We start from the raw sequence: 25,915 nt of genomic DNA on the forward strand, positions 1-25,915 counted from the left end.
AAGTTTATGCTTTCAATGAAATGAAAGGCAACCAAGGGAATGGGGAGAAGAGACTTGCAGACCACACGTCTGCTGAGAGGTGAGGACTTGAACAGACATTTCTGCACAGACACACACCAGTGGCCAACAGGAGGACGAAGAGATGCTCAGCCCTAACACCCTCCAGGAGAGACCCTCAGCGAACTGGGAGTTAGAGGGACCTTCCCGTCAGATGAAGGGCACCTACGGAAACCCCGTAGCCAACATTATACTCCACGGTGGAAAGCTGAATGTTTTTCCCCAGCGCTGGGCAAAAAGCAAAATATGTGCTCCTAGCCCTTCCATTTACAATTGTACTGGGTATCCCAGAGGATATCCAGAAGAGAAAGAGCGAGCTTAGATATTGTAAAGAAAAATAAAAGTGTTTATTCTGGATTTCAGTAGGGTATGTCTTGGTGCCAGTCTATTTGTGCTTTGTGTGTTTGGAGTCTGTCTTTTTTGAATGTGTGAGTTTACAGTTGTTCTATTAAATTTAGAAAACTTGAAGCGATTCCTTTTTCCCTTCCTTGGTCCTGGGGATTGAACCCAGGGCATGGTGCATGCTGGGCAGGCGCTTCACCTCTGAGCTCTACCACAGTCCCTCACCCTTTGCTTCTTTCAAAAACACTTTTTTCTCTCTCACAGAATCTATTAACACCTGTCAGTCCCTAGGAACTTGCCCATGCTCACTTAGGGTCATTTCATTTTCTAAATTATCGTTTAATGTTTCATTTTGGCAAATTTGTACTGTTGTGTATTAAAGGCCATTTATGTTTTCTTAACCTTTTTGTGTTTAAAAATGAGCAATGGTTCTGAACAGCTATTTCCCAAAGAAGATACACAAACGGCTCACAGGTATCTGGGAAGCTATTCAATGTCACTAACCGTCAGGGAAACACAAATCGAAGTCCCAGTGAGGTATGGCTTCACATGTCAGGATGGTTGGTATAAAAAATAACAGATGAACGCTGGTCAGGACATGTGGAAAAGCAAACTCTTGAGCATTTGTGGTAGGAATGTAAACTGGACGGCCATCGTGGACAACAGTATGGAATCTCCTCAAAAAAGTTAAACATGGAATTACCATGTCCACAAATCCCATCTGGGAATAGATCCAAAAGACGTAAATCAGTATTTCAGAGAGATATCTGTACTTCCATGTTCGTGGCTGCACGAGTCCCAATGACAAACATATGGAACAACTTAAATGTTCACTCACAGAAAAATGGGCAGAAAAAATATGGTATCTATATCTATATATCTGTAAACATACACACAGATAATGAAATACTATTCAGCCATAAAAAGGAGGACATTTTACCAGTTGCAATAATGTGAATAAACCTGGATGACATAACGCTAAGTAGAATAAGGAGGCCACAGAAAGAAAAATACTGCACAATCGTACCTGTATGTGGAATCTAAAAAATCAAAGTCATGGAAGCAGAGAAAACTGTAGTTGCCAGGAGTTGGCAGATAGGAGAAATGAGGAGATCTTGGTCAAAAGGTATAAATGTCCAGCTATGAGATGAATAAATTCTGGGATCTAAAACACAGAAGGGTGACTACAGTTCACAGTACTGTGTTGCATATAGTACTTAAAAATCCCTCCACACTACTGGTAGCTATGTGTTAAGTGACTTGTGACAATCATTTCACACTGTGCGTGTTTGCCAAATTATCACACGGTACACCCTAAATACGGATACATTTTTTTCAATTTTATCAATAAATCTGGGGGACAATTACATGTGAAAAAATTATGATGTAAGGTTGGGTGTGGTGGTGCATGCCTGTAATCCCAACACTCGGGAGGCTGAGGCAGGAGGATCATTGTGAGTTCGAGACCAGCCTGGACTACAAAGTGAGGCCAAGGCCAGCCTGAACTGCATAGCGAGACCCTGTCTCAAAAAGACAAAAAAAAAATATGATGTTACTTGAGGGGCAGGATATTAAATATTAAGATTGAATAAACTTTGAAATCTTCATTTTCAGAAAACTAATAAAGATACAGGCAAGGTGCATGTAACGTCCATTTGTGACTAGTAGTTTTATGTACTCCATAGTAATGAATATTTTAAAAAGCTAAAGCCATTCAATAAAGTTCTGCTGGCTCATCTTAGGGCAACCCTGGAAGACGCCTGCAGTGACAGTGGTAGCTACTGTTTTCCTGGCAGAAAGGACCAGCTTGACTGGCCTAGTCTTTTGCCTGTCCTTCTGCCCTTTTCTTCCCTATCCTTATCACAGAAGCAGCTCCTGGAGGTAGGGCAGCCCTTTGCAAATCAACCAGCCAACCAACAGCGGAAAGTGGCGGGCTCAGGCAGGTGGGACAGGCAGGCCGCAGAAGAGCCGGGGCCCTGACTGTTTTGCTTAGGATGCCACAGAGCTCCTGAGCAGTTTTACCTATAGGCTTATTGTCACGCAGGTTTCACGACATTTGGACAAGCCCTGGTCATTAGTTTCTGTAAGAACAGCTGGGCACTTGGAGGGAAAAAGGATGTGTAGTTTATGTAGCATCTTGGGACATGGTACGCATAAGAGGCAAAGTAAGTCAGACACAGATACAGAGAGAATTACAAATAGCAGAGATGGGTATCAATCAGGAATAAAGCTGATCCCCCAGACTGGGCTTCTTAATTCAGGGAATCTGGGAGTGGGGCCTGGGGAGGCAGTGAATCTGTTTTCACAAACCTCGGAAATTCAGCATTTCTTTCTAATGTGGGGAAATGGTATTAGCAGTAATTTAAACTGGCTGTCAGCAGAATCAATGCACTGTCATTCTAAATACTTTGAATTAATGTTTACGCTCACCACTACTTTCAAATAATAATTGTCATTGGCCGGGCATGGTGGTACACGCCTGTAATCCCAGCACTCAGTAGGCTGAGGCAGGAGGATCACTGCAAATTCGATGCCAGCCTGGGGTACAAAGGGAGCTCAAGGCCAGCCTGAACTGCATAGCGAGACCCTGTCTCAAAAAGACAAAAAAAAAAGAATAATAGTTGTCATTAAGCCTATAACCAGCTCCTGTTATCTTCTGTGTTAATAGATGATGTCGTATCATAAATTTATTTAAGTTTTTGATGACTATGTTACTTCCTTGATATTCCTGTATATTTTTTTGTCTTATTTGCATCTGAAGACAAATGCCGGCGAGTCTCTGGGTCTCATTGTTCTGCAAACAGATGAGGAGCCCTGTCCTCCAGCTCTGCCGAGGGACAGTGCAGAGATGGGCCCGCACTCCGAAGCAGCAGCCACGTAAGCCCGCCCCACCTCTGACCAAAGGGGGGTTTTCTTCAGGCAGGACAAGGAGGGGATGCCAACCAGTCAGCCTGACCAGGCACCGGCAACCCCTGCTGCGAGCTAGACTGCACCTTCTAGAGGGAAAGTTCCCTCCGTCAGGCTGGCCAGGCCTATCCTGGGCACACTGGCCTTCATTCACATCCAGAGGCCCCCTCACGGCCAGGGCGCAGTGGCAGAACAAAAGGGTTTCTTGCTCATTACATGGAATGCCCTCAAGGGCTCGAGGCCACCTAACTAGGCCAAGCACACATGCACAGCCCTTCCGTAGCCCATTTAAATTAAGACTCAGGCAGTGAGTTCAAGGCCACTGGCACAGGGCCAGAGCAGTGATGCCGTGGGAGTGGTATCAGCACCCAGGCCCAGATTCTGTCACACTAAACTGTATCATGTTTCTAGACTCATGGTTTAGACCAAGGAATAGCAAATCCCATGAACTGAGCCACTGCGCTGGAGTTTTATTACATTTAAAAAAAAAAGTTTCAAGCTTTTCAGACAACTTATCCAGCCATTTCTTTAGCGAGGGAAAGCATTCCAAAGCTACTGCAACAATGCTTAGTTGGTAAAACGAGGGAATTTTACGCAGTCAGGATGAATCCTGGCTGCAGACTTTTGACGCAGGGAATACGCTCTACAACAGTGCTGTAAGCTCCGGTGCAGCCTAGTTCTTTTAATGCCATTTGTAATTCTTGTAGCTAAAATCTATAAAATACATTTTTTTCCACAAAGCAAGTTTACTTTCACTAAGGTTGGAATTATCTAGCCATGGTTGATGCTGGGGCCAATCCCAGACCAGTTAAGTCAGCAACTCTGAAGCTGGGGACCCAGCACCGACATTTTTGAAAGCTCCCCTGGTGCTTTCTCTCATTCTGATGAGGATTCCCTCATTCTGATGAGGATATAAGGTTGAGAATCCCCAATTTTAATGCACAGGGAGGGTGTTAAGCAGCAAAGAGACCAATATGAAATCCTCAGATCGGCCGTCAGTAAACCAGATGACCTTGGGTGAGTCACTTAACTCTCCCAGCACTGACCAGACTAGTGGTGCCCGCAGCGTGTTCCCTGGTTGGGAAATGAGACCTAGGAAGTAGATGTGACAGTCTAGAGTCCCCTTGCCTCTGACTTCACCCACAGCGGTGCAGCCTTATTGGTTATAAAAATGAATAACTTTTGAAAAAGTTTTTGGTCAAAGAAAGGACTCAAATGTTTAAAAAAATTTTTTTGCAAGGCTCTGAACTGGATAAAATTAAAGTTCACCAAGAGATTTCCAGAGTCAGTGTACTATGGGGCCAGGGGAATGGGAGTGACTGATACACTATTTGGAGAAATACAACCACAGAGGGGCTTGCACTACATGCTTAGATTCCAGCTCAGCTGTGCAAGAGCGAAAGACCCTAAAGTTGGAGAAACACCCAGTTAGGGATCTGTGGGATCACTTCATCGTGTCACACATTTTATATGGCAGGCAGCATCCTAAAGACTTAACACATACTGACTCATGTAATTCTTCTCATAGGATGGTTATTATCCCCACCCTACAAAGAAGGACAGTGAGGGACACAGTGTGACTGCCTGAGGTCACCACCCTGTAAGAGATGTAAAGGCCCAGAGCCCGTGCTCTCAACCACCAACCCCAACACTCAGCTGAACCCCAGCAATGCCCTGCCTGCCCCATTGGGGACACTTGCTGAAATGTCCTTTTGGGGCTGTCATTTATTCCTCTACTCTGCAACCCAAGTTGTGACCATGTGGTTTTATCCTAACACACAAAATCTGACCCTGTTTCTTTCACTGTCCTGACGGCTTGTGGGGTGGCTCCCACCTGTGAGCCATCCCAGTGTGCAATCTCTGATCTAGTTTCTGATGCTCTGGCTGCATTCTGGCCCTTACACAAATCCCACCCACACCACACTGTACACCATGCAGCACTTCATAAGCTACCGTCTCTGATTCCTTACCTAACTTGCACCTGTCCTTGAGTACTCAGCCTAAATATCATCTCTTCATGGAAGCTCCCTGGTCCTATGCACCCTAGGGGCAGCGGCCTCGCAGGTTAGGTATGGCTGGGGTGAGATGCCAGAGCCTGGCGAGGCAGACGAAGGAGCCTCAGTGCGCTGCCCTGGGCTCCCCATACCCCGTAGTGCCTGGGCCCCTAAGAGTGCTGTAAAAGCTGCACGAGCAGAAGGAGGCACTGGAGGGTGAGGGGCCCCCGAAGACTGTCAGGGAAGGGCGGCATCAATGTGCCTGCCAAGGAGGCTAACAGCTCTGCGCTATGAGACTCAGGAGGGCCCTGGTGTCTGAAGTGTGAGCAAGGCATTACAGAGAATAAAAATCTGTTTTCAAAGAAGTGTGACCAAACAGGATGTGAACAGTTATTTGGGAAAGGGTGAGAGGGCTCCTCCTCTTTCACCCTCTTCTTTACAAGGATGCTACCAGCTGCTGTACGGTAAGCGGGATGTTCTGATGGTTTGGTGTCTGACCTGAGAACCGGAGTGAGCGTCTCCTGCCCCCGTGTTGACAGCCTTTGTTGACTTAGAGGTCTAAACCAGGAATAAAGCAGCCAGGCGATCCAATCATGAACTCCAGTGACTGGCGTGAAGAACCCGTATGCTGACAACCATGATGCTTTTAAAGCATTTTAAATCTGCAATGCACCTGTGTCATTTCTCTGGTTAGCACCATTACTGATTGCCTATTACCCTTAAAATACCATCCGGTCTCCTGGATGCCGACACGGCTCACCGCCGTCAGATGACCTAGCAGCTACTACTCTCCAGGGCCTTTCTTGCTCTTTGACAGCGGTCTGGAACCCCTCTCCGATGTCCTCTGTGCCATCTTGCAGTTATCGTGAGCACTTTGACCACTTGTATTTTTCTTCCGTCTGACACACTCAGTCCTAAATCCCCGCGTGGGGAATCACCTTCAGTTTTTGGTAAGAACACGACCTCTCACATCAGGCTGCTGCACCACCTTTGCTGCTCTGCATCCCTTACAGCAGCACTGACCCCACTGTTGGTGCCACTCTCTGCATCAAATTCTGTTCAAGGAGATCCATGTGTTTCATTCACCTTGCAATTCCTAGTGAGAACGTGGTAGGAAATAAATACTCAGTAAAGTTTTATTAAATATACAAAGAAAGGAAGGGGGTACAATGTGTTTTTTCCATGTTTTTATTTTTTCAAAGCAAAAATAGGAGTTGAGGAAATAGGAATTTTATGTATGACACTTCACACTGGAAAAACCAAAAGAACATAACAAACCTAACCTAGTCAGCGACTGGGGCTGACTTGATTTCTATGCTTACGCTGAGCTGTCAACTGGACTGGCTGAGATGCGGCCTAGGGGACTAGTAAAGGATGCTTCCGGGTGTGTCTGGGTGCTCACTGAGGTGTGACTTTGGGGTCTACATCTGGCCCCTGGCCCTATTCCTCTTTGACACGGTTCCCCTTTCCTGCTTCCCAGGCAACATAAACTGAATATCTTTGCTCTACCACCTCCTTCTGCCATGATGATTCTGCCTTGGAGCCCACTGACCATGGACCGAACCCTTGCAGCCATGAGCCAAATTCTACCTCTTTTTTAAAGTAGTGGGTACAGGGTATTCCTCAGCAACAGTAAGCTGAATAATACAATCTCACTATTTATACAGGCAGGACTGTGTCCTCCAGCTCTCTGTGGATGGTGTGTCATATGGATATGTAGACTGGACCTAAGGCCCTGGTAACCTCAGATGGGCTCCAGGGACAGCCAAGGAGCCTGCCAGATCTGAGTCTCATGGTCCAATATCAGTACACATATGTACATGTTCCCCCCTACATCTAAGGCCTGTATTCTTTTAAAAAAGTGTTTATTGGTGCATGTTTGCATTACATACTGATCACATTCCTTGTGCAGACTTGGTACCTATATGTAAGCCGTTAATTCTCTTTCCTTCCCCCACCTCTTGGTACCCTTCCCTTTCTTTTCTTTTCTTTTTCTTTTTTTGTTTTTTTTTCCAGTACCAGGAATTGAACTCACGATCTTGCGCTTGCCAGGCAGGCACTGTGCCGCTGAGCTAAATCCCCAGCCGCTACCCTTCCCTTTTGCAAAAGATCTAACACTGTATTTCCTATCTGTATTTTCAAAAAGTAAAATAACCCCCCCAAAAAACCCAGATTCTTCTCTGATTTATCCCTATGTCCTGCTGGGATGCACAACCCGCTGGTGTTTTATCCTCTGCATCAGTAGATGGAGGGGTAAGGTGTGTGTCTGGGAAGCTGTGTCCTCCACCTGCTCAGCTGACACATGCTGCCAAAGGAGGAAGCGAAAGCCGCAGTGGCGCTCAAGTCTCCTCTGGGCCACCTCGGCTCCTGCCTACCCCTCACTCAGTCACTCTGTGAAGAGGAGCAGCCCCTCCGTTTGGCATTGGTTCTGAGGATAAGACTTTACGATAAATAAGAGTTTCAAGTTTTACATGATCTAACAGTCCAAGGGCAACTTCTGTCACTAGTATCACGACATCAATTTGCCATAGCTATTTTAAAAGTTGGATAATTTACCTAGGAAATTTCAAGTGAGATAAAACAACAGATTCCATTTCTCACGATGTATCTTAACATAGGAAGATCACAGGCTTAAGACTAAAAGATCGCAAGACAAATTTGGTTTCTGCATGGGAGCCAGGGCGAGTTTTTAAACTTGTCTCTACTTCCATTTTCCTTTTTAAGGAAGGATAAAGACAAGATGAAGCCAAGGCACAGAAAGTAAGGACTCGGGACCGGGATACAGCTCAGCGGCGCAACGCCTGCCTGGCAAGCTCAAGGTCCTGAGTTTGATTCCCAGCACCGAAAAAAAAAAAAGTGAGGACTACTTCACTGAAGCCGTGTCTCACACTCTCTCCCCTTACATGCCAGCCTCCATGTGGGCACTGGGCATCGAACAGGGAACAGGAGGATCACAGAATTTCTCTAGATGATGTTAATAATCTAGGACACAATCAGGAACTACAAGTATAACAAGTATTAGAGAGAGATGCAGGACACAGTGCCAGGAGTAGACAACATGTATTCAACATGCATATCACCCTAAGTCACAGGAGTGCACGTTTCTGTGTGTGTGTGTGTGTGTGTGTGTAGGGGTGACTGGAACAGGATAGCATGAATGAATGATTTGTTGTGAGGGAACTATTCTGCACCCTGATGATGGTGGCTCTTATACATCTACATGCACATGTGAAGATTCACAAAACTGGAGGCCGAAAGGAAAAAATTTAATTGTACTGTAACTGTGCACAGTACTCCACCTGGCCTAGAGGAAAGAAAAACATCCTAAGTGAAGGTGAATGCCTACACTCACTGCTCAACAGCCTCGGCATGCTGAGCAGGAAGGGAACAGGCTGTATTCTGGAGCCCCTCACCTTCCACTCCGCCAAACGAGGCTCCTCCCACCCCACTGCGCGACTCCTGTACTTCTGTCCTTCGTTTCTATGTTACTTCCCTGTAGGAAGTCGCAGTTCAGATGACAGCTACTGAGCACCTACTGTGCTGAACATGCACCTGCTGGTCTGAACCACCGGTGGTACATGTATGACGCCCATCAGGCAGCTTGTGCCACTGGGGGTACAAACGGATCTTTTGTTGGTCTTTTTACTAATGAAATAATAATAATTAAAAAAACCCAAAAAACAGCCCAGTGCAACAGTTGTGCACCTACCAGTGGTGGCTCAAGCTGTCCAGCAGGGGGCCATACAAACACAGCTCTGTTGTGCTAAACCCCCTCCTATCACCATAAAATGGGTGTCGTGATCTCATTTTTACCGACGGGGCACAGACCTTTTAAGTAGTATTACTAGTATGTGGTAGGGGTAGGATTCAAAGCCAGTTCTTCCGGGCCCAAGTTAATGGATCTTTCCAAATTAGCGATATAATACAACTTTGTGCAACCTGCCTGGCTTCTATTGGTCTGTGGCATTTAGCACTTCAGTGCGGCTTGAGTTACTGTATGTTGTGTGTTGCTTAGTGGTAGTTGTGTGCATGACCTTGGCCACCACTGACTGCTAGAACTTTTCTGTCCTGAAATACTCTGTTGGTAGAGTATGAAGATGTGGTTCGGTATTGCCACAGAAACAAAGTTGTCATCCTGAAAAGGCAGACCCTCCAAATTTAGAGCAACATGCTTTTGATATAATGTGATTTACAATGAATATTATAATAAATTTTTACCTTGTTTTTGCTTCAGATAAACACAAGTTAAGCATGTGCTCCAAGCCCTGAGTTGACCCCCAACCCCACAAAAAAAAAGAAACAAAATACAAAGTTGAGCCCTTTCCTGACTAAAAAAATTTAAAAATTACATTTTTCAAGTGTATGACTCACAAAATTTTAAATACTTTGAAATAATATACATTTTAAAGTTTCCCACTGACATTTTAAATTATTTCATTTATCAACAAAGTGAGTCTTACATGCAATTTGTAACACCCGCCCCCATCTCTTTTTAGGAGTACATAAAGGAAGATTCCAGAAGGTGACACAGTTTTAAAGGTCATAGTTTCTCTCATAGGTTTTCTCTAAACTAGGCCCAGTGTTATATTTACTTTTCTCAGAAATTTAGAAACTTCTTTTTAGTATCATCGCTTATTCTCTTCTCCCCGTTTTCAGATCATCTCTAATGCAGGAACTTAGCAAGTTCTGGCTGGGGGTGGGTCCTTTCAGTAAGTGTAAGACTGTTCCAAGCAGAAATTTATCCACTGAACAAGGAATTTCGGATACAAGCAGTTGATACCCGTTCAGCCTCAGCGAAATCAACCGACGGAAGCTGCAAAATCACCAGCCCTCGTTTTAGCCCTGCTGAAACAAGAGTCCTATCATACCACCTCCATTTCCGGGGCTGCACCGATGCAGAACGCCAGCAGGCCCACCAGGGAGGCAACGACGTGCCCACCCCTTTATGGGGTAGCTGCAAGGAAGCGGGGAGAGGGGGGTTCCAGGCATAACATCAGACGTGTCCCGTGAAGCGCAACAGAAACACTGAGATTTAAGCAGGAAACACAAAAAACTAAGGGTGAGTTCTGACACGTTTGTACCAGTTTGAAGAAAAATGAGGGTTCCGCGTTCTTTCAGTCCCTGCACAGAGTCCTAAAGGCTCGGAGGCACCTTCATCCCTCCCCCACTTCCTCGGGGGGCGGGGGGGGGGGGAGGGGTTAAAAATAGTCCCGCCTGCAGGAGAAAGGTTAAAAATGGAGAATGCAGCCTTAGTAGAGCACAGTTTCTCACAGACGCTGACACTGGCGCCCTCGCGTGGTAGGTAAACCGCATGATGGACACTACTTCACGCCTGTTAGCTTTGGCATCCTGTGACCCAGCCCCAGGTCCTATGACTAGTGGTATGGTGGATTATATCACTGATTCTTAAGCTCAATTATCTCTCACAGTGGACACTAGGTTTTTAAGCTGTTTCTGCAAAGAAACTTCTAGTAGAATAGATAAGCAAATAAGAACAAGTCATGACGGGCACTTTTTATCTCCCGCCATGACTATATAGTCGTATCTAACAATAGTATCTAGCTAAAAGAACCAAAATGCTCAAGGAGACAGTCGAAATATGAACTTAACACTCGCTGTTGTTCATGATGAATTGTGCCTTGAAACGTTAGCTAATGATAGCATTCAGTTTTGCTCTCAGCAAGGCAGCAAATGAATTACTTTGGCAAAAAATACTCAGAACAATGCCTGGCACACAGTTAGGACCACATAATTATTGGTTGTTATTATGTTAAAATACGCCTTTAAGTTACTAAATCTTTTTGAAAATCTATATACTTCTGTATTTGCAAAATAATTATATGCTATAGCCATGTGGTTATATTCCAATAAATGACACATTCCAAACAATTGCTTTTAACTGATAAGGCTACTATTCTAGAAATAGCTGTCCTAAGAAAAAAATGGTGTCCTGGGTTGGATACCTTCTATGAAGATGCCAGACTGCATACATCTGATATTCATCTTCTTCTCCCTGCCCCACAGACTATTCTAGCAAAAGGACATCAAAAATGTGAAATCCCAGTTTGAGGGAAAGCCATGGTTGATTTACAAAAGGCTCATTATAAGCAGGGCATGTAAACTCTCTCTCCTTCCCCATTTCTAGAGGAAAGGGATTAATTACATTCCAGTGGGGAAACACAGAATGGGCACATTTTCCCGATTCCTTGCTATAATCACTAGATGGTTTGATTTTTATCATGTTTCTGGCCAATTTTCAAGGTTTCATGCCAGCATGCTAATTTAGAGTCTAGCGTATCTGTGGCAACAATCCTTTCACAGAGCTGCCAGTCTGTAGGTTCTCATCAGACCCTCACAGACCAGGCCAGTGAGGAAGCAGAGCTGAGGAAGACGAACTCCAAAGAAGTCCTTTCCTGGGCCCATGTTCCATCAGTGGCCACCTGGAGCCATGTACTACGGTGTTTTTCCTATATTTCTCGTTTTGATTATTCAGCATTTTACCCCCTCTCCCACTGGGGAAACCTCATCATTTTATATACTTCAATAAGTAATGCCATTTTCTTTTCTTAGTAAGCAATGCATTAAGATATAGGGTAACTTCCTTTTACCTCAAATGGCAAACTGTGTTGCTCAAGCTGGCCCAACTCCAAGACTCAAGCCAACCTCTTACCTCAGCCTCCTGAGTGGTGGGAGTATATGTGTGTGTCATTGCGTGGCTAGGTCTGGTATTTTAAAACACACCCGATACACAGCAAGGGATAAGAAGTGTAAAGTTTGCAACCGCTCTGTTGCAAAGTTTTGTTGTTAGTTCTTGTAGATTTGTATTACTTCAGGAATGTTCTCAAGCTACTGCTTTATATAGCAGTCATGTCTCCCTGAATTAGTTACAGAAAGAAAATATAAGCACTATTAATAACATTCAAATGCAGCTGCAAGTACCATTATTAGAAATAACAACATCAACAGATACTTTTCGTGAAGTACTTTGCACATGCCAGGCGCGAGGTGAGGCATTTTTCATATTTTTAACTTATTTCACATTCCTATTAGGTAGGAACTACTATTATTCCTGAGGTATGGTCAGGTCAAGGAGCTTGTATAAAGTAAGACCATTAGTAAGGGTAGAGCCGGGATTTAAATTCAGATACTCTTTCAATCACAAGGCTTGTTCCTCTTGCCATGGCTTATGTGAACGATGGCCTTTCTAAAATGCAGACACTAAGGACAACATGAATGATTTCATTTCAGTTCTCTTTACCTGAGTTAGTAAATTTTTGAGTGGACAGAGAAGACTGCTAACCAATTTCAGAATGAAAAGAGAAATCATCATGGAAAGGAAAAAGTCTTTGATAACAAATTTTGTTGAAACTACACATATCATTAAAAGTCGCCATCTTTCTCTAGTGCTAACGGATGAAGGGGCAGGACGTTATGTTCCAGACTTTGAGGCCAGGCTGCCTGGGCTCCACTCTGCCTAGGTCTGTGCTTTAGTTTTTAAATCAGTAAAACAAATGCAAAAATAATACATAGTTTTGGTTGTATTTTGAGGTTCTGTGAACTAGTATTGGCCGAGCACTAAGATCAGTGTTTGGCAGATGAATCCTGGCCATCGTGGTAAAAGGGACAAAAGAACACTGAGAAGAAAATCTCGAGAGGGATTGCTCTTGTCAACGTCTTTCTATCTAAAGCCAGGGGAAGTGAGATTACAAGTAAAGTAAGAAGTTTCCATCTCAACGCTATTTATTTTCCTTTAGCCCTAAGATTTGCCACAGTGGAGAAATCTATTGTGGAACCAAGTATCAGCTGCGGTCTCAGCTACCACACACATACACCTCGGTCAAACCTGGTCTTCAGGGTAAACCAATTCCCACTGAGGTCGAACTCCAAACTCACTCTGGCTGCCACCAGCCCTGTCTCCTCCTGCTGGCAAAGTCAGCCTTCTTAAATCACTGGCAAGAGTCTCTGTCCCTGGAACTAAGAGGTAAGTGTTTTGAAGGAAACCATTGCCTCTTGCTTGAAATCATCTAAGTAGATAAGGAGGAAGTTTGTATTTGTAGGCATAGGCAGAACAAAGAGGGAAAATTCACAGTAAACAGTGAGAGAAGCAAAGGCCTCCTCTGTTACCTGTAATAGCAGACATCGGTGCAGGTAATGATGTCACTGCACTTGTTATTGGTAGGTAAGTGGCAAGGAGCACTGTCACTGTGAAACCAGAACAACCTTCACTGAGTGTTTTCAGGATAAAAAGTCCTTCTTTCGGAAAATTCGTGGAAAGAAGGATCTTCAATCCAGAGCTTTGCTTCCCTTTGCCTCTTAACCTCTCCTCCCCTTTTGATCCTACTTGCCTGGAATTCCCACAGGGCTGCCGTACCCTCTGCTGAGCGAGAGAATCAGTTTTCCTCTCCCCTGCTGATGAACTTGGCCCGATGCTCGCACAGCCATCTCCTGTTCTTGTAATTAGACACTGAACTAACAGATACTGAAAGCACATGGTCGGTGTGTCCTGACTAAATTAAACAACGTAAAGGTGCTCTTAAGGCCAACAGACTTGGAATGCATGTGTCCACGAGTCTAGTCTTAAGCCAAAAACAATCGGTTCCAAGTAAGGCCCATACAGGGTGGGATACGGGGTGTCCTGGTGACTGCCGCGTTACCTTGGATACTTCCCACCCCAGCGCCTTCACAAGCGCATATATTTATTCTCTTAACACTAGCTTACTCGATGCCCATAAGCATGAACTCCTTTTCCCTTCTCAGAGAAGTCACCTGTGAGTATTTTCTTCCTTTTATCTCATTCCTAGAAGGACTGAAAAGCTCGCGGAAAAGCTATGTTTATCCCTGGATGGCAATCACTACGATAAATAAAAACTCTTTATAACCTTTTAAATCAAAAGAAAAAAAAAACTAGTGAAGCTGATTAATTCCCACAAGTCTTGGTCTGGTTAATTAAGCTCTTCAGTGGGAGGCGAAATGCTCCTGGCATAAGATGTTACCCTCAACAAGCGCACAGTGTCTGTCCTGAGGGACAATCTTCCAGAAGTGTCTTTTGGGAATGCTAGTGCTTTAGATTCCTTTCTTTCTTAGGCATCCACCCTATGTCCTCAAATAAGTAATGAGGCGTAGGCAGGGTGAGAAGCTTGCACGTTTCCATGGGGGTGAGCTTCCCACCTGCCCAACTGTGGATTTCCGGCTCTTCACATAGAAATGACACCGGAGGCACTCCAGGCACGAGAGAAATTCCCCTTTACTTGTCAGTGAGGGAACCCTTCTCTTCTGTGCTTCACGCCCACTTCATCAGAGATGTCAGAATGTCTTTTCCTTGTTCCTCAAAAAGCAGTGTGTTTATTCCTGTGAGTGTGCCACTAAACTCTTAATTAAAAACCAAAGCAAACACAGATTCATTACAGAGTAGCCGGAGCAAGGAAACGAGCAGTTCACCCACATCCCCTTGTGTTTCTTCAGGCTACGCTACTACGGTGCCGAACACTTTGCAGCCTTTAATCTGTAACCCTTTTAAGTTTCATGAGTCCTTCAGAACATTATTCCTGTAACTCCTGTCACTTATATGTAGATAGAACCAGAAATTCATTTATGTTTTATTTCTTAGAAGTAAGGCACCAAGATCTTGGCAGAAAACAGAAACACAGAATATGACCCTCTTTCTATATACACCATAGAAGGCAGAAGAGGTGGAATACAATGCTGTATTTTATTCACTAAGTAAGTAGATAGATAGATAAATAAAAGATATATCTGTTTTAAAATAGGTTTAAATTGACTTCTTTGGCTGAAAGGCTACTTATAATAATGGGATAAAAAAATTATGAATGGGCATGAGGGATGAGTTAATATTGTTTAAACTCTATATATTATAGACAGCCAAGCTAGATAGAAATACGATAGGCAGTCAGACAGGGTTAGGCCCTCGAAGGAGTCAACACAGAGGATGAAAACGTGTACCACTGTGGCTGGAGGTGCCTCTGTTGGAGGCCGGGCCTTAAGAGAAAGACAAAATGACCAGGCCTGCATGCCTCCCCAAGAGATAATAAATTAACATTAACATCAGTCACCGCAGTGGGTGGTCGAAACCCCCTGATTTACCTCTTCCTAAAAGGCCCTGGTTCTTTCCAGGTACAGCTGCTATGCGATCTGCTTCCCTGTTGAATCAATACTACCTTAGGGGCTGGGGATTTAGCTCAGTGGCACAGCGCCTGCCTGGCAAGCACAAAGTCATGAGTTCGATTCCCAGTACCAGAAAACAAAACAAAACAAAACAAAAACTAAAAACCGCTACCTAGACATCTAAACTTATAATTGTACTGATTGATCATAGTTTTGTCCCGCGTTGTACCCACCTCGTGATGCTGCTCTATAAAACTTCTTTCGTAAAGTGGGGTGGGCGGCAACCCATTTTCCAGATTCCTTCCTGTCTCTCTCAGGAACTGTCTCTCTTGGTAGAATTTCCCTGCTCTTAACCTCCGTTGTTCCTTAGAATTCATTCTCTGATTTTGGGGAGCATGAATCATTTGTGTCAAACATCTAGCAGGTTGGGCATTACATTTCTTTCCCCTATATTAATACCAAATAAAAATTCTCTGCGGTGAGAAAACTGTTACTGCTACTTAGCTACCCTGCTGTCACTTGACAGAAGAGATGTCAGTAAATATAAAGCCACTCTTCTCTTCTGCACATCACTGATATTTCCAACAAATAAGCATTCCCGCAATACTTGCTCTTTGCATGGTGAATCTCATATTATTTGATGGACTACTTTAGTTTTCTTCTATCTGTGAGGAGGAAGGTGATACTATGCATGAAAGAACACTTGTAGAATTCTGTATTTTGGTCTGATTACATTTACTGAGGTCAAAGATGTCAAGGCAGGAGGGAGAACATGGAAGCTGTCAGGGAAGACAGGGAAAAGATGTGGTTAGCAGGGAGCCCGCCCAGCTCCGTCTGCCGTCCTCCTTCCCATCAACTCTACTTGCAAGTGAGATAATGAAGCAGTTATTTATCCTGGTGCTGCCCTTTTGCTCATACTAGTTTGTGCGCACCCTTCTCCTACCATTATTTTCTTGACCTGACCCACGCCACAGTCATCTCCACTCCTGGCAAGGTCCCTCTCTTCCTGGAACTTCTGGGACTTTCCTGGCACTAGGTTTCCGTTCTGCACTGTAATCTTCTCACTTTTATTGCTCTTTCTGGGTGAGCTAAGCCATGTCTATAATGGCTTCAGCTATAATCTTTATATTGTAATTCCCCAAACCTAAAACCATCTGAACTGCTCCAGACCTTCAAACCTTTATTTCTAACTGCCTGCAAAATAATTCTACCTCGAAAGGCGGAAGCGGCCAGTCACCTGGTCACCTCAACTGCTACCGCTCACAGCATCTCTCCTGAGTCTGTCCCCACTCCACTGACCGCCTTGCACCTTGGGATCCCATTTCTCACCCGGGTTTCTGCACAGGAGCCTCTTAGCTGGCATCCCCGTCTCCGGGGCTGCACTCGTGGCCTTCCCAACGCAGCGCTCCCCACCGCCACTAGCCCTGATCCATCCTGTCCTTGTCTGAAGTCGTGTGGTTAAAACCCCAGCTCATCAAGGCATCTGGTAAGCACCACATGTGAAAATGCTGGCGGTTCCTGCCTCACCACCTTACCACCCAGCAACTGACCCCATGCGCTCATGATACTGGAGGGCTTGTCTCATGCCAGCCTCTCTCTGCACGTGCGTGTGCCTTCTATCAGAAACTCCCTTTGCTCACTTGATAATTATTTTCCTTTCTCTCTCCCTCTCCCTTTCCCTCTGTGTGTGTGTGTGTGTGTGTGCGTGTGCATGCACCTACATGCTGGGGCTCAAACCCACAGCCTTGTGCATGTCAGGGAAGCACCCTACCACAAAGCCACATCCTCAACCCACCTATCCACTTTTCAGGACCACGGCTGAAAGACCACTTTCTCTAGAAAGCCTTCCATGGTCCTAGCCATCCTTCTGATCCATTGTTCCCAGACCAAGAGCAGCCAATCCGAGTTAGGCTTCCATAACAACTGGACTCTGTATCTTTATCCAAACTCGCTCCCTGTATTACTAGACGAGAGAAAAGGTACAAGGAGGAGCTGGAGCAGTGTCAAGATGGGCAGTGAAGAGATGACAGATCTAATTATGCTATACGCATGTAAGAAAATAACATACTGAAATGCAGTATTTTGTAAAATTAACACACACAATAAAAATACATTTTTAAAAACTTGCCCCATTGTAATGTCACTCACTGCTGAAAGACTTTTTCTCCTTCAGCTCTTACAAGATCAGAACTGTACTGAGCTCATCTCGTCAGAGTGAGCGTGCAGACTCCAAGCTCAAAAGGTTCACCAGGGGATGAGTGGAGCTTGCCTTGTCTCTCATGTTTATTTTTTTCCTTCTGTTCCAGGCCCCATCCTCTCAACAGCTTTTCTGAAATATGTAGTACATTACTATTACCTACAGTTACCTGTCTGTGCAACAGATCCTGGCCCTGTGATCTCACTGTGATTCCTGAGTTGCCACTATATGTGAATTTTACTCCTAAGGGAGTATCTTCTAGAGGGGGAAATCACTGGTGACTCTGATGCCCGCTGCTGGTAAATTGTTCACTGGGAGTCGAAGCCGAAGACCTGACAATGACCTGCCAAGTCGGCTCACATTCCATGACCTTGCCAACCTCTGCTCCTCGGGAGCTGCCAGCCACAAAGGCCTCCTTTCTCTATTTGGAGAACGTGCACTGCTTCTGCTCACGGTTTTTACCGTTGCGCAGGCAGCAGCATGTTCCTCCACCACACAGCTGCAGCTTCAGGCCCTCTGCCCAAATCTCACCTTATCGTGACACCTACAACCACATCTGACATCTCCGCTTCCTGGACTCCTGCCCTCCCATCCCGTCTTTTTCTCTGTAGGCTTTACCATTGGACACAAATGTATATATTTTATTTATCTTCATAAACGTAAGCTCCGGGCCGAGGATATAGCTCAGTGGCACAAGCGCCTGCTTGGCAAGTGCAATGTCCTCAGTTCGATTCCCGGTACCAAAAACAGAAAACAGAAAAATAAATAAATAAATGTAAGCTCCCTGTGGGTGGAAATATTTTTCTATTTTATTCCCTGCTAAATGCCCAGAATCTCACTCCTGGTACCCGGCAAGTGCTCAGTGGTGGGGCTGCATACTTCATCATGGTTTGCAAGCTTTTAAAAAGCCGACCAAACAATGACAACAACAACAAAACAGACTATCTAATTAAAATATGAACATTTTGTGACTTGAATAGATGTTTTCCTGAAGAAGACATACAGGGCTGGGGATGTAGCTCAGTGGCACAGTGCCTGCATGGCAAGTGTAAGGTCCTGAGTTCAATTCCTGGTACCAAAAAAGGAGAAGATGTATAAAGGGCCAATTACCGCATAAAAATACATCCATAACCATGAGGGAAAGGCAAATCAGAACTATAGTGAAATGGCACTCATATCTATTCGGATGATTATTATTTCAAAAAATACAAAATGATGTGTCAGGACGGATGTGGAAAAATTGGAACACTCGTGTATCGGTAGGAATCTAAAATGGTATAGCCACGATAAAAAACAGAATGAACATTAAAAATACAAGCCGGGCGTGGTGGTGCACGCCTGTAATCCCAGTACTCAGGAGGCTGAGGCAGGAGGATTGGTTGCGAGTTTGAGACCAGCCTGGGCTACAAAGTGAGCTCAGGACCAGCCTGAACTACATAGAGAGACCCTGTCTCAAAAAGACAAAAAACCAAAAACAAAAACAAAAACATTAAAAATATCAGAACAATTACTACATATCCAGCAATTCAACTATCAGGTATATATATATCCAAAAGAACTGAAAGCATTTCCCAAAGAAATATTTGTACACTTATGTTCAAAACAGTGTTATAATTATTAGTATTATTATTGCCAAAGGATGAAGGCAACTCAAGCGCTCATTAACAGATAGATGAATGGATGAGACAAAATGGGATGTATACATAAGACAGAATACAATTCATCCTTAAGAAGAGAGTTCTGACTCATGCCACAGCGTGGATTAACCTTGAGGACATTTTCCCAGGTGAAATAAGCCAGAAACAAAAAGATAAATATTGTATGGTTCTGTTTATGTGAGCTACCTAGAGTGGTAAGATTCATAGTCATAGGGGGAGAGAAAAATGGAACGGCGGCTGCCAAGGGCTTGAGGGAGGGAATAGCGGAGTGAGTGTTTCACGAACGCAGTTTCAGTTTGAGAAGATGGAATGTTCTGGAGTTGGATAATAGTGACAGTTGCACAAATATGTGAATGTATTTAATGCATTCATAACAGGGCCTAATTCGTATGTCTTGCTGCCAGGCAGCTTGAACCACTGCTGGTACATGCATGACTCTCCCTTTGGGAGTCTTTCTAGTTATTTTACTACTATAAAGAGAGTAGATCCCCGTGCACCACCAGGGGCTCAAACTGGTGGGAACTTTTCACTAGTTGTTACTGTCTTTGCTCATTTGATCAGTCTTACATTCTTACATCTGGTGGACCGAGCAACGTCCTTGATCAAAACAGTATGTAATGTAGCAATGACTGTTAATTCCTATCGTTTTGTTTTGAGGTCATGTATCATTTTTGTGGTTTTTGTGTTGTTTTGATTTTGTCTTCATTGTTGTTTTGTTACTTTTTTTAACTTTTAAAATAAAAATTAAAAAAAAAAAAAATCGGTGGGAACGAGTTAATGCTCCCGAACCACACACCTGAAAATGGTTCAAATGGTAAATTTTCTGTCCTGTGTATTGTAGCCTTTAACCCTAAGAAGCAGCCTCACATGGAAGACAGATGTAAGAAAAAGGGCTGTGGCTGGGGCAGGAAAAGGGGCGGCCAGGGTGTGGTCCTCTGCCCGGGAAGGGGGTCTCGTAGAGAGGCGGAACCATCAAGGCGAGGGTCAGGGCTCCATCCTAAAATACATGCACTGGTTTCTGCCTTCTCATAAAGAGAAGTTAAACGGCTCCATCTCAGGCAGGAATTGAATAAAAAGGAAAAACACCATCATCAACCAGCCCAGGGACAGATGTCCACACTGCCTTATTTTTACAGAAATCACTTTACATTCCAGTGGCAGGGGAGAAGTACCAAAAAAAGAAGAAGAGCAACATTAAGCTACTGGCATTCATACCCCATTATCATGAAAGCCTCACATTTTCTGAACCCTTTTTCATAATAACTCAATTCTCAAAATAACCCTGTCAAGTAGGAATGAAAGGAATTGAATAATCCACCACTCACCAATGAGTAAACGCAGAAGAGGCACGCAGCCTTATCCCGGGAGAGTGACAGAAGTGGGGCTGGCCTCAGGATAAGAATCACTAGCACTTGTAAGGGATTTATTAATTAAACACCGGCTCTATGTCTTCCACAGACTACTGGATTTCCTACTTCTCAGCAGTCTCCTTCTGCCATTGGGCAGTTATTACTGTTAACAGTCCTTTCTACAGAATGGAAAACTAAGACTCAAAGAATAAATACCCTGCAAATAAAGAGCTAAGAAGTGGAATTATGACTGAGCCATCTCCTTCCACAGCCAGCGCACTTGACCACCGCTGTCTCATCCCATCCATCCGGGTCCTCAGCTCTGGTTCTTTCGGGACAGACCTTACAAACGCTCGTTTGTCCTTCAAAGTAAGTACAACTGACAAATCCCATAAACCATTGCTTTCTAATCCAAAATGACCTAGTAATAGCAAAATAAAACTGTATTCTTTATTATTCTGAGTGTAAAAGCAACCAGACCCTATTTTCAAGACTAAGGAGAGATTCCCAGATCTTTTAAAATGCCATGAAATTTTAGACAAAAGCATCAGGATTACTACAGTAGGCATACTGGATCATCCCACTCAATGTCCCCTCCGTTTTCCAGTGAGCACCTCTTCACAGGACGAATTAACCTGCTGAGGGACAGACCCGAGTCACTTCCAAAGATTTCCTCAGAGCTTTCTGAGGAGACGGCTGCTTCATTCCCCAGAAGCTGGAGGTAGGAGATGTGCTTCTGGTTTGTCAGTAGAAAGCACGCCATCTGCAGGGCCACCTGTGGGCCGCGAGGACTATGGTCCAATGGAAACAAGTATTAATTTGCAAGTGCATCAAGCTCAGATTCCAAGTGGACAACTACAGTGCCTGCAGATGAAGGGACAGAGTCACAGCAGGGCTCAAGCCAACAGCCAGAGTTATTTCCAACTCTCCGAGAGGCTTCCAGATCACTTCCTTCACCAAGACCTAGAAGTAGTGTCTCTGAAACCACCGAAGAGTATACCTATATTAGCTCCTACAGTAAAACCCTGTTTATAGTGATGGTTCTTCATTTACATAGTTAAAAATACAAGCACCAGCTCAGCCACCATGTGAGACCCTCAGTTTGGAGTGTGTGACATCCTCAGTACAGACTCCAGGTCCCCACTAACCCTGGGATTTTACTTTTCTCATTTCCATTCTTGAATGAAGCCCTAACATCTCACAGCAGGGCCAGAGTACGTACGCACCAACCCTCTCTCCTGAAGATCAAGGACTGGGTTCTTACCGCGTTCTCCTTTAGCTGCAGCCCTTCCCCATTGGGGAGGGAGGACCGTCTCTTGGAGTTCCTGTTTGGGGTTGAAGTAATGGCCCCGGATTTCTTCTTCACAGTGAGCACCTCACAGCTGGCCTGGTCTTCGTTGTGCGTGCTCTTCCCGGCATTGATAACCCTGGGGAAGAAGCCAGAAAAGCTGGTCAGACCAAGTGATTTTCGGAAAGCTGAGCCCTTAAGTCTCCATCTCCCAGGGTGGGTCAAGGCAGCTTCCACAGCCGATGTAACTAAAGCACTACTTAATGCCAAGGACCTTATGACCTGGTTTTTCATTTTCCTGAAGGATGAGTTCGAAAAAGTGCAGTTATATTAGCAACCAATGAAACGTTTACTAAAGAAGTGATTCCAAGCTCGGTTCACCTTCACAGGTGTCTGATAGATCTGATCAATACCACGATGCTCTTAGTCAAAACACACGAGGCAATCAGTCCTACAGGTTAATTTGGAGCCTGCACTTCTTGGCAATTACAACGCCGCTAGGCAAGCTGGCTCAGGGAATTCTGTATCATTTCTCCAAGTAATAAAGGGTGAAACCACCACTGATTTTATCAAAGAACATGGCATTACTGTACAGCACATTCTAAAGTCCAAGGGAATAGACAGCTATACTTCATGGTAGCACGCCCAAGTTTACTTTACATGCAGGGAAGTGAGCGACTCAAAAGGGTATTCTTTAAAATGTAGTTTTTAGCTCTCTCTCTCTTTTTCTTATAGAATAATATTCATTACACTAGGGAAAAGGTGCCTCTAATTTGATACTCAAAACACATAATGATTTCATACCAGATTGGCATTGCGTTGGTCCAATGACTGAATGTTGTAAGCAGAAAGAATGCTTCAGGAAAACATGCCACACCATTCATATACCTTCTACTGCATCAGAAGACTGCAGACTGAAATTTTGGATTTCAGCACCATTATCTTAGTAAGTAAGCAGCAGCTAAAATAGGGTTCCTGAAAGAGTGCTCCTTGACTTGCCATTGGCTGTTTCATTTCTAAAACTTCAGCAGGGTTACAGTGATCGACAGAACAAATGTGGAATTTATAGAACTCAGTGGTAAGGAAAGGAAAAAGAAAAACCTAGGTGAGCTAAAAGAAAACTCACTCTTGCTGGGCGTGCTGGTGCACATCTGTAATCCCAGCGCTCAAGAGGCTGAGGCAGGAGGATCATTGTGAGTTCAAGGCCAGCCTGGGCTACAAAGTGAGCTCAAGGCCAGCCTGAACTGCATAGTGAGACCCTGTCTCAAAAAGACAAAAAAAAAAAAAAAAAAAAAAAAAAAAAGAAAGAAAACTCACTCTTTAAATGTGGCGTGCACACTGCACTAGTAACACAGCCGCATATGCTCTCGACAGGTGGAAGACTATTATTTTCAAATGACTTAAGAAGGAAATCTTCAATAATTATGAACTCAAAGTAAGCTCTCGAAATTCTAAGTCTCATTTACCAACTTCCTTCAAGGTAACAATCTTACATAACTATAGTAAAATGTCAAAGCCAAGAAATCCACATTTCTGTTACCCAGATTACATATTTTATTCAAATTTCACCAGCTTTACCATCAAATGGCTTTTGGTGGTACAAAGTGCATAATTCCCTGTTAAGCCAACACAGACATACATGTTATAACCCAACAAGCAGAGGAAAATCTAGTGGAGATTTGAGTGCTGCATGATCTAAGTGTTTCAGCTGATCTTTTAACAAACCCTGGGCTTCTACAGAAGTGTTTCAGAAGCCTTAAGTTTCTTTATTTGTTATATGTCATGAAGCACAGTAATTTAAAAGTTCACTTCCATCTGTACATGTGAAAACACATGTAGCTTGTATGTTCTGGACAGCTTTCACATACACCTTTTATCTTTCCAATAGAGCAGGACCATCTGTTTGGAAGAATTGTTTTAAAAAATCTTTTACTCATTGAATCCATTGCAGTTGTTTGTATGGTTTTTTATTGTAAGGTAGATTGTGCCCCTGATGTTTAAGTATCATTGCTCTAGGGGTTTGGGTCAGGAGGTAAGTCAAAAAGGCCTCTGGAGCTTCTCACCCACTCTCAGGCTGGAGAGCCTGGGAGAGGGCGGGTTTTCTATTTCCCTGCCCTACCTTCAGAGTCTCTTCTCTAAGGAAAAGATATTTGCATATGGCCTGAGAAAAAAATGTCATTCTTGAGGACACAACGAGGCTACCTACTCAACTATTATTAATACTGCGACACGCACGATCAGAGCTAAGTGACTGACCCCAAGTGCCACAGCCAGGAAGAGGCAGAGACGGGATTTGGAATGAGGCCTGCCCTGAACTGCAACTCACCCCCTTCCTATTACATCACAGGAATGTCCATCCGTCTGTGGCAGACGACACTGGACTGCAGGAAGTACTGAATAAGCAGAGTAGGCAAGGTCTAAGGAGAAGGACAATTCTCTGCCTGTTTCTCTTGCTACTGGAGAAGTCTGGGAAAAGTTCCAGGAAGGGGAAGGCTAGGTGGCTCAGATCTGCCTATGCTAGAGAAGGTTGATGGAGACCACTACAAAGTGGCTTTGAGCAGGATTTAATATTAACCAATTGGCTTTTCATGTTTACTTCTGAGTCTGTCCAAGGCCTAGGCCCCTTGTCTGGAGGTGGGCAGTGGACTCATAGTAAGTGAACCTCTGTGAGTCACTGGTCCTGACTGAGGCCTGTAATGGCAGGTGAAGCCAGGATGCCTCAAAGGATAAGACAAGGTCACAGCTAAGGACACCTGGCTCCAACTCAATTAACTAGATAAAGGCTGCAGCTGCAGGCACCTCACTCCTGGGTGGAGACCTTCCTGGAGATAACATAGTTCTCTTAAATTAACATGTCTTACTTGGAGAAGCTCTTGAGTGGTTCCTGCCTTTCCTTAGTATTCCCCTCCTAGTTTTGATAACTAAATAAATATGGGCCGCCCAGAGAAGATCTCTGTCTTAGCCCTCAGAGAATCTTGAATTGTGTTGGAGAGGTTTGATCTTCCTGGAGCCCTAAAATCATACCACTTGTCTCTTTTATTTCAGCCTTCACTATCCACTCGTTTGGGAGATTGCAGGCCTGATCTATCCGAAATAACTAAGGATTAATATTGACAAAAATACTGATGCATTGGAAGGTCATACTTAACCCAGGCCAAACTGCTCGGAGGGTTGTGGCCGAAGTCCCTAATAGCGAATACACACTTGTTGGGTATGTTCCTCTTATGCCTATCCTCAGAGACCTGGACGAGGTGGGCAGGGGAAGGTGATATGAAATAACTCTTGTCTCTCTGCAGTCATAAGCAGTGATGTCCCAAGCAACAAGGCTGGGTGGGCTATTTACTGGAAGGTAATGGTATGCCACCAGTCCCTGTAGGGAAAGTTGAGTGGAAGCCATCTGAGAAACCAGTTCACGACAACCATCCCCTCAGATGGTCCTCTGGACAAGGTCCGAGCTGCGTTTTTCCAGAACTTGGCAGCACTCTGGCCACTGGCACCTACTCTTGAGCTGCAGACAGGTGTTTCTTGGGTTTTTTTGTTGTTGTTGTTCTGGTTTTTGAACAAGAAGAAAGCACTGTTGATCTCCAATAGCTACCTGCCAGGCTGGCTCATCAGCCACTGTAATTACATAAATCACGAATCACTGCCCCTTGAAGTGCTCTGTCTCCTGTCTCCCTCAGTGGATATTAAACTCCACTGTTGCACTAACTTTACGCAGAGGTTCTGGAAACCTTACTTTATGCACAAGAAGCCCAGGGCTCGGGAAGACTGCGATGAGCACAGGGCTGTGCAGCTAAATACGGCAGAGCTGTGAACACACTTCTGAGTCCTGCACTTTTCGCCTCGGCTCTTGGGTTGTCCTATTTTCCTACGGTGCATCTATTCCTGGCAGCATGTGGTCCAGAGGCCTGCAGTGCAATGACTCACTAGAGCCTGAGAGCTGTGAAAGAACAAGACCATGACCATTTCGTGTTATTTATTTATTTATTTATCTTTTTGAG

The 25,915-nt window shown here is 44.4% G+C and overlaps 1 long non-coding RNA gene across 1 annotated transcript; it reads left to right on the forward strand.

Moving 5' to 3' along the window:
* The first annotated feature begins 20,232 nt into the window (after window positions 1-20,232).
* On the forward strand, window positions 20,233-25,173 carry LOC106149967. Its single transcript, XR_001236461.1, has 3 exons — window positions 20,233-20,995; window positions 22,650-22,860; window positions 24,960-25,173. It is a non-coding gene; the product is annotated as an uncharacterized LOC106149967 (long non-coding RNA).
* Window positions 25,174-25,915: the final 742 nt, after the last annotated feature.

The sequence above is a fragment of the Chinchilla lanigera genome, unplaced genomic scaffold (genome assembly GCF_000276665.1).
Source record: "Chinchilla lanigera isolate Chin_1 unplaced genomic scaffold, ChiLan1.0 scaffold00057, whole genome shotgun sequence".
NCBI lineage: Eukaryota > Metazoa > Chordata > Mammalia > Rodentia > Chinchillidae > Chinchilla > Chinchilla lanigera.